The sequence below is a fragment of the Hevea brasiliensis genome, chromosome 15, assembly GCF_030052815.1.
Source record: "Hevea brasiliensis isolate MT/VB/25A 57/8 chromosome 15, ASM3005281v1, whole genome shotgun sequence".
NCBI lineage: Eukaryota > Viridiplantae > Streptophyta > Magnoliopsida > Malpighiales > Euphorbiaceae > Hevea > Hevea brasiliensis.
In genome coordinates, this window is record NC_079507.1 from 4806118 (window position 1) to 4823424 (window position 17307).

At 30.6% G+C, this 17307-nt stretch overlaps 1 long non-coding RNA gene and 1 pseudogene across 1 annotated transcript; one reads left to right on the forward strand and one right to left on the reverse strand.

Annotated features, from left to right (window-relative positions):
• Nucleotides 1-10835, reverse strand: part of LOC110662404 (THO complex subunit 2-like) — a 79554-nt pseudogene extending 68719 nt beyond the window's left edge.
• Nucleotides 365-2407, forward strand: LOC131173929 (uncharacterized). The gene is made up of 3 exons (XR_009144248.1): nucleotides 365-872; nucleotides 1615-1671; nucleotides 2251-2407. It is a non-coding gene; the product is annotated as an uncharacterized LOC131173929 (long non-coding RNA).
• Nucleotides 10836-17307: the final 6472 nt, after the last annotated feature.

Consider the following 17307-nt stretch of genomic DNA (forward strand, 5'->3'; position numbering starts at 1 on the left):
GAATAAATATTTTACCAATCTCTGCATAGCTGGAGGAGTAATGATTGCACTTGTTCTAATAATCTTCTTTTCCTTATTTCTTTGTTTATTCGAAAATTCGAGGACGAATTTTTCTTAAGGGGGGAAGAATGTAACATCCAGGAAAATAAAAAAAAAAAAAAAATTTGAATGATGGGATTTGGCATGTGACAGTGGGTTTCCCACTGTCACAGCAGCCTTTTAAAAAAAAAAAAATATATATATATATATATATATATATATATTCAAAAACTGGAGGAGGAAACCCCCCCCCCCATTTCTCTTCTTTCCCTCTCCTTCCCTCTCTTCTTCTTCTTCTTTCTTTCTCTAGCGACCGGCTGGCGACGTCCCAAGCAGCCCCCACCTGGCCGGCGACCCTCCGGCGACGGCCAGACCACCAGAAACGGCGGCAAGAGAGGGAGAAGAGAGAGAAAACCTGCGCACAGTGGGCAGCGCCTTTCCGGCGCGATTCCGGCTTCGTCCGACGTCCGATCGAGGCGATTCTAGTGGCGTTGGAAAGCTTGTTCCGAGAGCTTTCTTTTGACACCAATTTTGAAGCAAATGGAGGTCGGATGAGTGAGATATGGAGGAAAGAAGTTTCGGGTTTTTCAAGCTTTTTCGTCAGATCTACGACGATCCGACCATTGGATCGACGATCCGAGACCACATATGGACTGAGGAAGAGGAGAGGAACATGGTGGTATGATCAGATCCGGCAAATGTCGCCAGCGGCCGGCGACCGGCCACCGTACGCGGTGGTTCCGGCAGTGGCTCCGGTGGACTATGGAGATAATTCAACTTCCAGAGGCTTCCTCGTAAATTTTTGGAATTTTTGAGACACAGATAAACTTCGGGTAAGACTATTTACATTATTTTGCTGTCTGTGGAGCATAAATACAGTATTTCTTAAACATGAAAAATTGGAGAAAAATTCTAAGAAAAATATATGATGAAAGTAAAATTATTTGGAGATATTCTATGGTGTTAGTTGAATTTTTGAGTGATTGTAGAATATTTTTGAGAAATATGGATAGATTTTAGTTAGATTTTTAGTATATGGGCATATAAGATTATTTGAAATTAAGATGTTTAAATTTTATATGATTGGTTGAAGCTTGAGGATGGAGGTTTAAATATGTGAATATTAAATTCGGTTGAATTAAGGATATGTTAGTTATTGAAAACTTAGGAAATTGAGTAAAATTCTTGAATAAAATATTCATGGGTGATTAGAAAATTACAATTCATTTTGCAATAGCCTTATAATATTATTAAGGACCGCGGGGCAAAATTTTAGAATTTTTAGAGCTTGTTTGAGTGGATTTTTGAAAAATATCAATTATAGGGACTAAAACGTAATTTTTAAGATTTTGAGTATTGTCTGATTTGGAGGGCCCAGGAGGGGCCATGTGATATTTATGAGATGTGATTGTGGAAATTGAGAATTTAGAAGTGTTATTTGAGCTTTTTGCAGGTTGGGTAGGTCCCAGGTATAGGGGAAATTTTGCCGGATTTTCGGCATGAATTAGGCTTTCTATTGCCTCTTTAGAGTTTTGTCTTAACTTAGTACTAATAAATTTATAATTTAATTATTAGGTGATCGAGGTCAGCTATTTTCCTGCATCCAGCAGCCACAATAGTCATCGGTGTACTGTGAGTAAAATATTAATTTTAATTGTAATTTCACTATTATTATTATATGTTCAAGCATGCCCATGCATCACTTATATGCATATATTTATGTAGATAAACTTTAGGCACGATTTATGTTGCATTCATAACTGTGAAAGTGCCATGTATGTTGTTGTGGTAATTTGGAGCAGTGTGCGTGCGTTGGCGTGCGTGTGATGTGGTGTGGACTATGGATAGGACGGGTAGTCACGGCTTGAGATCTTCGCTGGGACCCGATCCTTCGGGGGGTAGTCACGGCTTGAGTTCTTCGCTGGGACCCCGATTTGGTTTATTAAGCGAAAGTCCGGCTTGAGTTCTTCGCTGGCACCAGGTTGGATTTAAGAGAGCTGTATAGGGGATCAGCTCCCATATATTATGATTGATATCACTGGGGGTGTGAGTGCTCCGAATTACCTTTTTGATGTTATGATGTGAAATTATTGCTGGTGTTGCATTTCACTCCATAGGGTGTATTAGTTTTAGATAGTTATAGAGATTATGGTTAAAATTGATATTTTACTCTCTGAGTCGAACGCTCACTCCTGTTCAATATTTTTCCAGGCCACAGGAGGAGTTATTTTACAGAGCAACCTGTTTTCTTCCTCGCAGGTTTAACGTCGATTATTTAATTATTTTATTATCTTTTCTAAATTTAAAATCTAGAACTCCGCATGTGTTAGTAATAGTGTGGACCTTGATAGAAATTGTGTTAATTTAAATTTTTGAAATTAATAAATAAAGATTTGTTTGGCATTTAAACAGTTTGTAAATGAGGTAACAGGGTTGAGCTGGGCTCCCCTAATTTTAGTTTTTCTGAAAATTTCTGGGCTAAGTCGGCCTAAAATGAAATTATGACAGTTTGATTTAAATTATTTTATATGCATATTGGGTCTAAATTATGGGCCTGGTTATGGATTTGAGGAATAGTTAGGCTTACTACGGGCCTTGGGGGCTTTAGGCTGGCCCAGGTCCTAGTGCCGGTCCGTCCCATAGGTTGGGTCGTGACAAAATTCTAACAGAAAAATAACCAATGGAACAGTGCAACTTAAGACACCAAAACTGAAAATTTGCAAATTTGCCTAAAAGACTTAGAATTTGAGTAAACAACCAAAACCAACAAATTTAGTAATCAAAATATGGTATGCGGGTGAAGTTGGAATTCCCATACCTATTAAGCCTTATAAAGTCAACAAATTGACTTTAATAGTATCGTGAATAGTAACTCGAAACACAAATTTTAAAGAATGTCAAGTTTAGCACATTAGAGTTAGGTAAAAGTGAATTTAAATTTATTTTTGGATTTATGCTAAGTTATGGTACTGAAACACTGTGAAACTATGTGTTTCAGTGGAAAGGAACACCGGAAAAGAACCCGAGGAATCGAGTCAAGGCCAAGAGGCGACTCGCTTAAGGTTTGTGCACAAAGTAGAATTTCTATAAATTTTCTTCCGCATATTGTTTTGAATAATTTGAAATATTGAATTATGACATCATTGTGATGAAATATTTATTATGCTTTTGATTTAAATTGTTGAAAGTTATTGCGTATATTTGAGATGGCATAAATGTTTAGTAAATTGTTAACATAAGTTTTGAAACCACAGTGTCATGACCATATATTTGAACACCTCACTAGCATGACGAGTGGGGGTAATCAGTTTCGAATTTTGATTCCTTCTCTGGCTGAAGTGTTGAGGTGTGTGCTAGTAGAAGAAGAAATTGAATGGATATCCATATATTTGAGCTAGCTAGCCTTGTGATGTGACTTCTCCTTAGCCTCTGGCTATTGAGATTATATTTGTTTCGAATGGCATGATATAACTGTGGGTTTTATGAAATGTGTTTTGATACTTCAAAATGAAATTGTTTGGATTAAAATCTCATAATTCATGTTTTGTATTTAATTCTCATGTTCAGTCCAATTTTTGAATAAATATGATTTAAATTCTGCATAAAGATTATTTTAGTATGTTGTGCACCACTGAGTCCTAGTACTCAGCGATGGCTATTATTGCTGTCGTAGATAAAGAGACTAGAGGAGCAGCAGATTGAGCTGCTGAGGATTGAGGAGCTACTTGCCTTGAAGCTATCGGGTATAATTTATACCCTGATTGTAAAAATTTATTTTGATGTATGTAATGTACGTAAATGTATGGATATCTAAAATTGGTCTTGAGCAGCTTGTATAAAGTTTGTAATAAATTTTAGTTGGATTTTTCTTAATGTAAATTTTTAGTATGATGTACATAAGTTGTTTTACATTTAATTACATATGAATGGAAGTATTTTATTTTTAATTTGAATGAAAGTAATTAGTAATATTTTGGATGGTATTTGAATTGGAAATTGTGGATTTGAATTTTTGGAGATTGATAAATGATGTTGAAATTGATTGTGAATTTGAAGAAGTGGTTGAAATAAATAATTGGAAGTGCTTTTTACAGGAATTTGAAGAACTGTTTTCTCAAAATACAGACGGCACTCTGCCGAAATTTTTATAAAATTTGCGGAAAAATAAAATGGGCCAAAAATTTTAACTAGTTTTCAACTTTAATTAAATGTTTTAATACCTATTAGAAAATGCTCACCACTTATAAAAAGTAAGAAAATTATTTTAAAATCCCTTGTAGGGTACTTAATGAGTTATCGGTAGGTGAAGTTCGGTAGTTCATTAGGTATTCTACGGGATCATGTTATGCCTTACAGAGGGGTAAGGTGTGACATGTTTTAGTGGTATCAGAGTTGCGTAGTGGAAGCGTGGTGGGCCCATAACCCACAGGTCCCAAGATCGAAACCTGGCTCTGATACCACTAAAACATGTCACACCTTACCCCTCTGTAAGGCATAACATGATCCCGTAGAATACCTAATGAACTACCGCACTTCACCTACCGATAACTCATTAAGTACCCTACAAGGGATTTTAAAACAATTTTCTTATTTTTGATAAGTGGTGAGCATTTTCTAATAAGTATTTAAAACATTTAGTTAAAATTAAAACTAGTTAATATTTTTGTTCCATTTTAGTTTTCCGCAAATTTTATAAAAATTTTGACAGAGTTTCCTCTGTATTTTGAGAAAACCGTTCTTCGAATACCTGTAAAAAGCACTTCTAAAATTTTTTCTCAACAATTGCTTCAATTTAATACTCAATCTCAATCAATTTCTCAACACATTTATCAACTTTCAAATTTCAAATCCACTATCCAATGATTATCAAAATACTCGCAATCCATTTCATTCATATTTCATTAGAAACAAAACAATTTAGATACATCATTACAACATTTACATTAAGAGAATTTCAAACTATAATATATATTACAACTTTATACAAATTTTATACAAACTGCTCAAGACCCATTTTTACATGTCCATACATTTATGTGCAATATATACATCAAAAGAAATATTTACAGTTAGGGTATAAATTATACTCGAAGACTTTAAGCTGAATGATCCTCAATGTTTAGCAGCTCAGTCTGCTGCTCCTCTAGTCTCCAAATCTGCGATAGCAATAAAAGCTATCGCTGAGTACTAGGACTCTGTGGTGCACAACATACTAAAATAATCTTTATGCAAAACTTAAATCACATTTATTCAAAAATTTGGCTGAACATGAGAATTAAGTACAAATCATGCATTATGAGATTTTAAATGCAAACCAAGTTCATTTCAAAGTATCAAAACACATTTCATAAAACCCACAGTTAAATCATGCCATTCGAAAAAAATAGAATCTCAATAGCCATAGGCTAAAGAGAAATCACATCACAAGGCTAGCTCAAATATATGGATATCCATTCACATCCTCTTCTACTGGCACACCTCAACACTTCTCCAGAGAAGGAATTAAAATTCGAAACTAATTACCCCCACTAGTCGTGCTAGTGAGGTGTTCAAATATATGGTCATGATACTGTGGTTTCAAAATTTATCTTAACAATTTGCTAAACATTGTCATTTCAAATATACATAATAAATTTCAACAATTTAGATCAAACATCATAAGAATGCCATAATCCAATATTTCACATTATTCAAAACAGTATGCAAAAGATGATTATAAAAAGTATACGTTGTGCACAAACCTCAAACGAGTCGCCTGTTGGCCTTGACTCGACTCCTCGGGTTCCTTCCCGGTATTCTTTTCAACTGAAACACACAATTTCACAGTGTTTCAGTACCATAACTTAGCATAAATCCAATAATAAATTTAACTTCACTTTTACCTAGCTCTAACGTGCTAAATTCGATGTTCTTGAAATTTTGTGTTTAGAGTTACTATTCACTATACTATTCAAGTCAAATTGTTGACTTTTTAAGGCTTAATAGGTATGGGAACTCTAACTTCACCCACATACCACATTTTGGTCATTAAATTTGTTGGTTTTGGTCATTTTCTCAAAGCTTAGGTCTTTTAGGCAAAATTGTCAATTTTCGGTTTTGGAGTTCTAAGTTGCACTGTTTCATTGGTCCTTTTACTGTTGGAATTTGGAAAACCTTCCTTCATAGAAAATGTTCCTTATTGTCTTAAGTGTATTTTCATTTTGGATCACCCCAATTGGAGTTTTGTAGCTCAAGTTATAGCCAAAATACAGCTACTGTTCACGTGTACTGTTTATGCTGCAATTTTGGTTCTGGCAGATTTTTGATCCAACTTCGTTCAGTAATTTGATCAAGTTAAGTCCATAATTTGGTCTAATTTCCTTCATACGAAATGTTCTACTATGTCTTAGGTTTCCATTGGTTCAAGAATCGCCTAAATCAGAGTTTTCTAGAGAGAGTTATAGCCATTGGAACTTTACTGTTCAAATGGAAATCTGCAGTTTTGCAAGTTCAGTAATTCAACTTTGCTCAATAATTTGATTAGGTTAATGGCATAATTTGGGTTGGTGTTCTTCATGAAAGTTTTAGATCTATATCTTATCTAATTACTGGTAAAATTTCAGGTCATTTTGACCTTCCTAGCTCGAGTTATGAAAATGAACAAATACTATTCATTTGGTCAGTTTGTGCAGTGGCAGCCTGCACTTATCCAACTTTGGTCAGTTTGTTCACTAGGTTTTGGTCACTTTTTGAGCATGGTTCCTAAATGAAAATTGTGTCATTTTATGTCTATTTTCATTCCCAATTGGTTCCATATCAATTGGACTTGTAAAATTTCAGTTTTGATCCTTCAAAGTTGACTTGGTCATGCTGCATATACCCTCCGAATTTGACTTCCATTCCAATAATTCAAACACAACTCATTTGGTCACAATTGACCATTTTTCAATTCACAATAGGTCAAACACACAATTTACTAACTTCTTCAAATTTTTGTTTCAAAACCCTAAGTCCCAAAACCCTAACTCACCTAATTTATTGCATTTTACTAATTCCAACCATGCAAACACAATTCCTCAACTTATTTAAGCTTTCTAACATATTTCATTCAATCAAACTCATGCAATACTCACCCCTACATAGGCTGGACGAAAATTCAGTTTGGTCCTTCCCCATATTTTTATTCATTTTAAGCATATTACAAGCTAATTCAAGCTAAAAACATAACAAGTAAACTAATCTTGCACCTTAAATCACTCACCTTTGTGTAGCAACTTCTAACTCCCCTTTTCTCCAATTTTCTTTCTTTTTCTTGCTCCTTTATACTCTTCAAGATGCAAGGATGAGGTTTAGTGAAGAATTTTAAGGGAACTTATGGTTGATTTAGAGTGTATAAAGCTTGAGCTAAGAGCTCTAATGGAGGTTTGAGAGTGAGCTTTGGGAGAGGGAAAGTGGAGGGTTGGTTTTGGGGAAGAAGATGAGAATAATTTCTTTTTTTTTTATGTTGTTTTTATCTTATTTAAAAGATATTTAACTTAGTCAAACAATTTCATTTTGAAGTATCAAATCACATGAGTCTCCTTTTGCCATGCACCCTGGTGGCACAAAAATGTATAGAGGGCTAAAGGAGCATTACTGGTGGATGGGTATGAAAAGAGATGTGGCAGAGTTTTTTTTTAAATGCCTAACTTGTCAACAAGTGAAGGCAGAGCATCAACTACCCACTAGGTTGTTACATCCACTACCAGTACCAGAATGGAAATGGGAAAGAATAACGATGGATTTTGTGATGGGACTTCCGAGGACACAGAAGAGTCATGATGCAGTATGGGTCATTGTTGACAGACTGACCAAGTTTGCTCATTTTCTGCCAGTTCGGATGGACTACAGTTTAGAAAGATTGGCCAAGTTATACATCGATGAGATTGTGAGACTGCATGGAGTGCCAGTATCCATTATTTTAGATAGAGATCCTAGGTTCATTTCTAGATTCTGGGGTAGTCTTCAGAGAGCCCTAGGAACTAGATTAAACTTCAGTAAGGCATTCCACCCACAGAAAGATGGCCAGTCTGAGAGGGTAATTCAGATCTTGGAGGACTTGCTACGGGTTTGTGTGATTGAGTTTGAGGGCAGTTGGGATATACACTTGCCTTTGATTGAGTTTGCTTATAACAATAGCTACCAATCAAGCATTGGAATGCCTCCATATGAAGCTTTGTATGGCAGAAAATGTAGAACCCCGTTGTGTTGGGATGACGTGGGTGAAAGAAAGATGATTGGACCCGAAATTATTCAACAAACTGAAGAGAAAATCAGGGTGATTCGAGATCGACTTAAGATCGCATCGACGCCGTCGAAGTCCTACATTGATCTGAAGAGAAGGGATATTGAGTATGCAGTGGGTGAGAAAGTTTTCCTCAAAGTTTCTCCTTGGAAGAGAATTATGAGATTCGGCAGAAAGGGGAAACTGAGTCCTCATTTCATTGGGCCATATGAGGTTCTGGAAAGAGTGGGTCCTTTGGCATATCGTTTGGCACTACCTCCAGAGTTGGAGAAGATACATAATGTCTTCCATGTGTCTATGTTGAGGAGGTATCGATCAGACTCATCTCATGTACTACTAGTATAAGAAATTTAAGTGAATCCAAACCTCACCTATGAAGAAGAACCCATAGAAATTCTGGCTTATGAGGTGAAGCAGCTACGAAATAAGCAGATACCGTTGGTAAAAGTGTTGTGGAACCATCATTCGGGCCAGGAGGCTACTTAGGAATGAGAAGAGGACATGAGGAGATAGCACCCACAGCTATTCAGAGATTAGTACCAGGTAAAATTTCGAGACGAAATTTATTTTAAGGGGGGGGAGAATTGTAACACCCCCGTTTGCATAGCCTGGTAGATTTCACTGTTCTGGTGACCGGTGTCGGTCCGGACAATCAAGAGCATAGAAATAAACTAAAATGGACCAAAAATATTAACTAGTTTTAATTTTAACTAAATGTTTTAAATACTTATTAGAAAATGCTCACCACTTATCAAAAATAAGAAAATTGTTTTAAAATAACTTGTTGGGTACTTAATGAGTTATCGGTAGGTGAAGTTCGGTAGTTCATTAGGTATTCTACGGGATCATGTTATGCCTTACAGAGGGGTAAGGTGTGACAGTTTTACATTTAATTACATATGAATGGAAGTATTTTATTTTTAATTTGAATGAAAGTAATTAGTAATATTTTGGATGGTATTTGAATTGGAAATTGTGGATTTGAATTTTTGGAGATTGATAAATGATGTTGAAATTGATTGTGAATTTGAAGAAGTGGTTGAAATAAATAATTGGAAGTGCTTTTTACAGGAATTTGAAGAACTGTTTTCTCAAAATACAGACGGCACTCTGCCGAAATTTTTATAAAATTTGCGGAAAAATAAAATGGGCCAAAAATTTTAACTAGTTTTCAACTTTAATTAAATGTTTTAATACCTATTAGAAAATGCTCACCACTTATAAAAAGTAAGAAAATTATTTTAAAATCCCTTGTAGGGTACTTAATGAGTTATCGGTAAGTGAAGTTCGGTAGTTCATTAGGTATTCTACGGGATCATGTTATGCCTTACAGAGGGGTAAGGTGTGACATATTCTCTCAAATTTTCACATAAATTTCTCATTTCTTTTGCAAAATCTCTTCCTCATTTTTTGCTAAGCTAAGATCATATTATAAATTGTTTATTGCTAATGATGTCGAAACATGATAGATTTAATGTTTTTATTTGACGTATTTGTGCTTATTATATAGTTGTGTATTTTAGTTTTACTTATATCTACCAATATATACTCATTTTATGAACTTTGCAAGTTTTTCAAAAAAATTTGCATGGTGCCAAGTCGTTATCAGTACGTTGTGGCCGTTACAAGTTTATTTCCATTACCCATGACCGCGATTTGAAACCATGATTGGCCGTACTAAAAAAAAAAACCTAAGGAGAGAAAAGAATGGTAAGGAAGGGAAGGGACCCAGCCTGAATTACTGATACAACCCAAACAAAAAATTGAATTTGATGAAACTGATATATTCACATAATAACTTCCTAGCAATTCCAAATTTTAGAAAGACTTAATTTAGAAGACTTGTGAACAAGAGATACTACGTTCTTGCTAATATAATCTTCACAACTTGAAGTGCTGAACCTCCATTAAGTGAAACAATATTCGTACATATTGTGCGAATCATTACTAATATTTGAAATAGATAATTAAACCACCAATACCATATAGCACCACATAAAACAGAAATCTATAAAAATCAATGCTTTATTCTAAATAACAATACTAACCAACTTTGTGAGGCTAGCCTGGTACTCTCGGGGCATTGTAAGCTGCAAAATCAATCAACACAATGTAATATAAAAACTTATTTTCAACATCTTAATCTATAGAAGAGTTACTCTTTTTGCTATCAAGACACACTATCCAATAACTCACATCCTAAGCCATTTGGATAATGATATCAGCAAAATTCGAGGCTAACTCTTCACTAGACACTCTATCCGAAAACTCTACAGAATCGAGTGCCACTCTGCACCTCTGAAACGGCAATTCTCCCCTAACCTAAACAATTTCACACACCAATAAAACGTCAATGCCAAAAAGAAAAACAAAAACATATATTTAAAGAGGTATCTACCATGATCCAGCAGAGCTCTTAAAGGAAGCGAAGCATAGACACAGGAATAGGGACGTGGAAGCTTTGGTTTCTGCTTTTCCATTCGTGCATATATTCTTCTGTAACGTATATGCAGTCAATGGGAAGGAGAGACATTTTGTTTTCAATAACTAACTGAGCATTGATATGGAAGAACTACGAAGGTATCCATAGCCCATAGGTTCCAAACGAAAGAGAAAGGCGTCTTTCACTCGAGCTCTGTTTGCAAGGAGGGAAGCCGATGAAAAATAAAATACTTGGGACAATTAGAAAAATCAAATCTCAAAATTTATTTTACTCTAATTTTGAGTGAAAAGAAAAAAAAAATTATATAGGCTATAATTATAAATATTCATTTGTGGCATGTTTATGTTCACACAACGTAATCAAAATTATTATGTTATATTATATATTTAATTATATTGTTTGATAATATAAATTACAAAAAAATACTAAATATTTAGGTCAATTCACATTTATATCCATAATTTATAAATTAGCTGAACTTTTTAAGATTTTTTACAATCCTATTCAGATGAGTGAAATTGAATTTGAAAAGTTAATGGCAAATTATAATACAGTATTTAAAATTTTATTTGATTAATAAATAAAAGTTTTGGATATAATCATGATTTAATATAAATATTTAACATTTTAGTCGATTGATTAAATTTTATATTAAAAAGAAAATATGTTTTATATTTATTTTTAATTGAAATTTTATACTAAAAAATATTTTTATTAATTGAAATTAACATGATTATTTTTGAATTAAGCCAAATAAATTTATGTATCTAAATATAAAAATGTAAAAATAAATGCATACGTTCTTACAAAGTGTTTTCACCTGAATTTAAAGCAATTTTAAAAATAATATATAATTGAGAAGAATGTATTTCACATAAATTATAGCATCCATTAAATAAAATATATAATTTACTGTAATTGATATGTGTATTTTATTTAATAGATGCTACAATTAATGATAAATTGGGTCTAAACATAAATTTTTTCACTAATTTTTTACTAAATTTTGGAAAACCCATCAATGAGTTTAAATTTTAATAGAAGAAGATAAAAAAATAAAAAAAAATAAATGCAATAATATGCATAGTTCTACAATTCTAATTTTCTCTTAACAATGAAAAAGAAAGAAAAGAAAAAAAATAGTGAAAACAAAATTATTTAAATCTAATTTATCATGAATTATAATCCATTAAATAAAATATATATGTTAATTAGAATAAACTATATAGAAAATACACATTTTATTTAACGAACGTTGTAATCCATGTGAGATATATATTTTTTAATTATATATTCTTTTTAAAATTGCTTTGAAAAAAATATATGAATTTATATTACAGTTTATATTTGAATACATGGATTTGTTTGACTTAATTTAAAAGATAATTACATTAATTTTAATTAATAAAAGTATTTTTTAAATATAAAATTTCAATTAAACATAAATATAAAAATGCATATTTTTTAAAAATATAAACCTTAATTAATGAACTAAAAATATTAAATGTTTACGTTAAATCATGAATATATCTAAAACTTTTATTTGCTAGTCAAATAAAATTTCAAATACCATATTTTAATTTACCGTTAATTTTTCAAATTTAATTTCACCCATTGGATACAATTGTCAAAAATCTTAAATATTTGACTAATTTACATATAGACTAAAGTTATGGATATAAATATGAATTGATCCAAATATTGTGTATATTTTATACAATTGGCTTATAAAAAAATATGTGCAAGCATAATTACTTTTGACTTATTTTCATTTATCCTCAACATTATTATTAGTATTATTACTATCATTATTACTCTTATCACCACTACCCTGTTATTATCATTACTATCATCACGACCTTCACTTGACCACCGTAGTAATTACATAACCACCACCGCCACTTAGCTACTACCACTACTATTTAATCACTATTGTCACCACCACCATCACTTAACTACCATTAGTACTCGACTATTAATCAATATAACTATTATCATTTATTATTAACACCGAAAATAAATTAAATATTAAAATTAAAATCATCATTACATTATAATAATATTTTTATTTTATAATTAAACATGGAAATGTAATAATAAGTATATTATAATTTTAATTGTATTACATAATTAATTATATTACATTAAGCTTTACCAAATCAAACATAGTATTATATAAATAGTAAAATGCTAAAATAAATTTTATAAACCCGTTATTTATATCCACTTATACAAGATAACCAAACAATATAAATAAAAATAGTGTTTTTCTTTTTTTTATTTAATTTTTTTTTATTTTCATTTTCATTATATATATATATATATATATTATTTATTTATTGATTGTGTTATAAAATTTTAATATATTAAATTTTATTTTTTATTTACTTAAATAAATTTACTATTTTGAAATTTTAATTCTAAATATTTATTTTAGTATAAAAATAGTTTAAAAACTAAAATTTCAATTTAAAATTATAAATTGTAAATTATTTTTAGAACATAATTTGAATATTGAAATTTATTAAATTTAAATATACAAACTAATAATTGTGGTAACACAATATTTTTAATATTTTCATTAAATTATAATAAAATTTATACAATATGTTCATTAATTTATAGTTTTATTTTTATACTTGATTTTATCATATAATAAATTTAATCATTTAATTAAGTTTAATAAATCATTTAATAATGAGAGTTTGTAATAGATGTTTTGAAATATTAGATATCTTGTCATAATATAATAATTAAAATTTTAATTAAAATATATACTTTTTGTAATTTAATTAAATTGTAATTAAAATATATACATTTTAATTGTTTTGACAAATTTATAATTATTGATTATTAAAAATAAAAATATATATAATCTTTAAGTATTTATTGTAAATTATAAGGAAGAGTAATCTATCTATCTATCTATTTATCTATATATATAAATCAGGTCAAATTTTTTTTATAAGCTGTCACATGACACTTTCTAAAGAGAGCTTGATTTGTTAATTATTTTTTTTCTTTTAATGTTATTATATTAATATTTTAATTTATTTTTAATTAATTATATTAAAAATAATAAATTGTATTTAGTGGCTATTGATTTGTAACTTATGGCCATCGTTTTATAACTTAAAATCATTAAATGAAAAAATTTTATTGCCAAAGTAAAGGGTATAACTTTTTCCAAATTAAAATTGTATAATGATTGAATTAAATTTATTTTTAATTTTTCTTTATAATTTTGCCAATAAATAATAAATATTTTATAAAAAAATAAATTTAATTTCTCTAAATTCACTAATTTACAGATAAAGGAGAAATTTGAAAATAAAAGAAAAAGACACTTTTTCCTACATGTAACTATTAAAAGTGCGAAATCAAAAGACACTTTTTTTTTATATATACTTTTCTTGAATTATATATGTATATAAATAAAAATGTAAAAATGTGTGTATAAATAACTAATAATTATAATGATAAAATTATGATAAAATTTATAGAACACGTTTATTAAATTTATATTTTATTTTTATCATTTAATTTTATCACATAAATATTTAACCATTTAATTAATTTTAACAAATCATTTAGTCATGAGAGTTAATATGTGTTGAAATTATGTAATGATTGTTTTATAATATTAGATATCTTATCATTATATATATATATAAACATGAAATTATAAATAAATATGATTAAAATAATTATAATTTAATATGATAAACTCCCATATGTGACTATTCATTTTCTTTTTAGTGATTTTTCATTTTCAGAAAAGTTATTGAATTATTTTTCTTTAAGAAAAAAAAAGCTTGCATTTAAAAAACTAATAGAGTAACATATCAATCGTTACAAGCCTAGTAACGAATGAAGTCGCCTATCTCATCTGAATAGTTTTAATCCTGTTTATATGAGAACGCATGTGAAATCTATTATTAATGGTTATAATACACTGTTGTACGTATAATAGAAATTAATTAAAATTAAAATTAAAATTGAGAGACAACTAATTTAGCTAATGCATGAGCAATAGAATTAAACTCTCTTTATTATGTGGATGATGAAATTTGTATAACTGTAATACAAACACTATATAATATCTATAAATTAATAAGTATTATAATACATATGATAAATTATTGAATGTTTTGGATATATGTGTGTATTCACTCCCAATGAAATGATATGTGACACTTTTTTTGAAAAACTTGCCACGTCTCACATTTCATAAATACTCTCTTTTATACTAATTATTATTTAATTTTTTTATTTTTCTTTTAATTATCATTATTATTTATAATATTACCTTGACATTTATGATTTAAATTATTATTTTTTTAAAATTTAATTTTAATTTAAAAATTAATTAAAAATTTATAATTTAAATTTATAATTAAATTTTTAAATAAAATAATAATTTAAATTATAAATGTTAAGGTAGTGTTGTAAATAATAATAATAATTAAAAGAGAAATAAAAAAATAAATAATAATTAATATAAAATAGAGTATTTATGCAAGGTAACACATGGCAAGTTTGCAAGGAAAGTGCTACGTGTCATTTTCTTGGAAATACCTCTCTGCTTCATATATATATATATATATATATATATATATATATATATATATATATATATATTAATGATGAAATGTGAAATGCTCCATTCAATGTACCTTACATCAATTAATACTTTCATGGTTGCACTATTGTTGGAGTTATATTGGTTCTCTCTCTCTCTCCCCTCTCCCCCCCCCCCCTTCTATGTTTCCTCTTATCGTCTTAATTTCTTTTCTTTTTTAAGAACCATAATGCATAGTGGGCTTTTATTTAATTTACCTTTAAATTTCAGTCCTAATTAAATTTTGAGGTAAAATAAATTCGGGCAAAATTTTTCTTGGTACATATTTTTCCTCGACTTTTATTAGTTAAACTTAAATGAATATTAGTATTTGCAAATTTTTTGAATAGCATAACTATTAATATACTAATAGTTGGTAGAAATGGTGAAGAGGAGGAGTCATGGGTCGAAATTCGAACAAAGATCATTGTCACACCCTACCCCTCTGTAAGGCATAACATGATCCCGTAGTATACCTAATGAATTACCAACTCCGTCTACTGATAATCCATTAAATACACTACAAGGGATTTTAAAAACTTTTCTTACTTCTTTTACAGTGGTGAGCACTATTTACAGGTGTTAAAAACCTTTTTGAACTGAAGTGATAGAACTAACACATTTGAATTATTTGGAGTTTCTGTAAAAATTTTGGCAGAGTGCCATCTGTATTTTGGATAAAACAGTTCTTCAGAAAACCTGTAAAAAGCACTTCAGTTCAAAAAGGTTTTTAACACCTGTAAATAGTGCTCACCACTATAAAAGAAGTAAGAAAAGTTTTTAAAATCCCTTGTAGTGTATTTAATGGATTATCAGTAGACGGAGTTGGTAATTCATTAGGTATACTACGGGATCATGTTATGCCTTACAGAGGGGTAGGGTGTGACATGTTTTAGTGGTATCAGAGCAAAATCAGTTGAAAACTAGTTGTGCATAAACCTCTGATAACTGTCTCTTGGTCTTGACTCAGTGTTTCCTTCCCTTTTCCTGAGTCTTTGCTAACTGAGAAACACAATTTGAAGTGTTTCAGTACTAAATTAAACTGTCTCTATCGATAATGTTTGGCAAATAATTCACTGAAAGCTATTATTTGCTTAATCACCTAACATACCGACCCTCGATGCGTTCTAGGTAAATTAGGTTTTAACGTTACTAATATGTCACATTCGATAGGGTTTTAGGGTTGGTACGTTTTACCAAACTCATTTCCTTGTTTAGTGCATTTTAATGCAACTTGCTGGATTCCGGGATACTAGTTTGACCTAGCCGGACGACCTAGTTCCCTCGGTTTTCAGGTTTCGGTTAAAACTACAAACTTGTAGATCTATGTCTTATGGAATGCGGGGAAAAATTTTAGGTCATTCTGAGTTAAGTAGACCAAGTTATGGTCATTATACTATTGCTGGTCAAATGGCATCAAATTAGGTCAATTTTAGGTCAATTTGGTCAACTTTGGTTCGGCCAGTTTTTGGACCTGAACTTGTGCAAGCTGTTTGACTTGCTTCTGGTCATTTCTGGGCTTTGGTGTCTTCATAAGACTTGTAGGTATGGGTCTTAACTATTCATGGTTAAAATTTCAGGTCAATTGGACCTGTTTTGAGTGAGTTATGGCCTAAACACTAACTGCTGCCCAAATGGTCAATTTTCAGGCCTCACTTGCACTTAATCCGAATTGGTCATTTTTCATATCACCTTGCAAGCAGAATTTTGGTATGCTTTCTCAATAAAAGTTGGCACATTTTGTGCCTAGTTTCACCTCCAATTGGTCTCATACCAATTGAGGTTACACATTTAAAGTTATAGGCTAAAATGCATACTGCCCTTAATTACCTTGCTTAAACATACATCAATGACACATTCACCTTACTATATGTCCACTTCCCTTACCAATTCTGTTTTGGTACATTACCAAAACCATATACCACTTCACTTTAAAGTCGC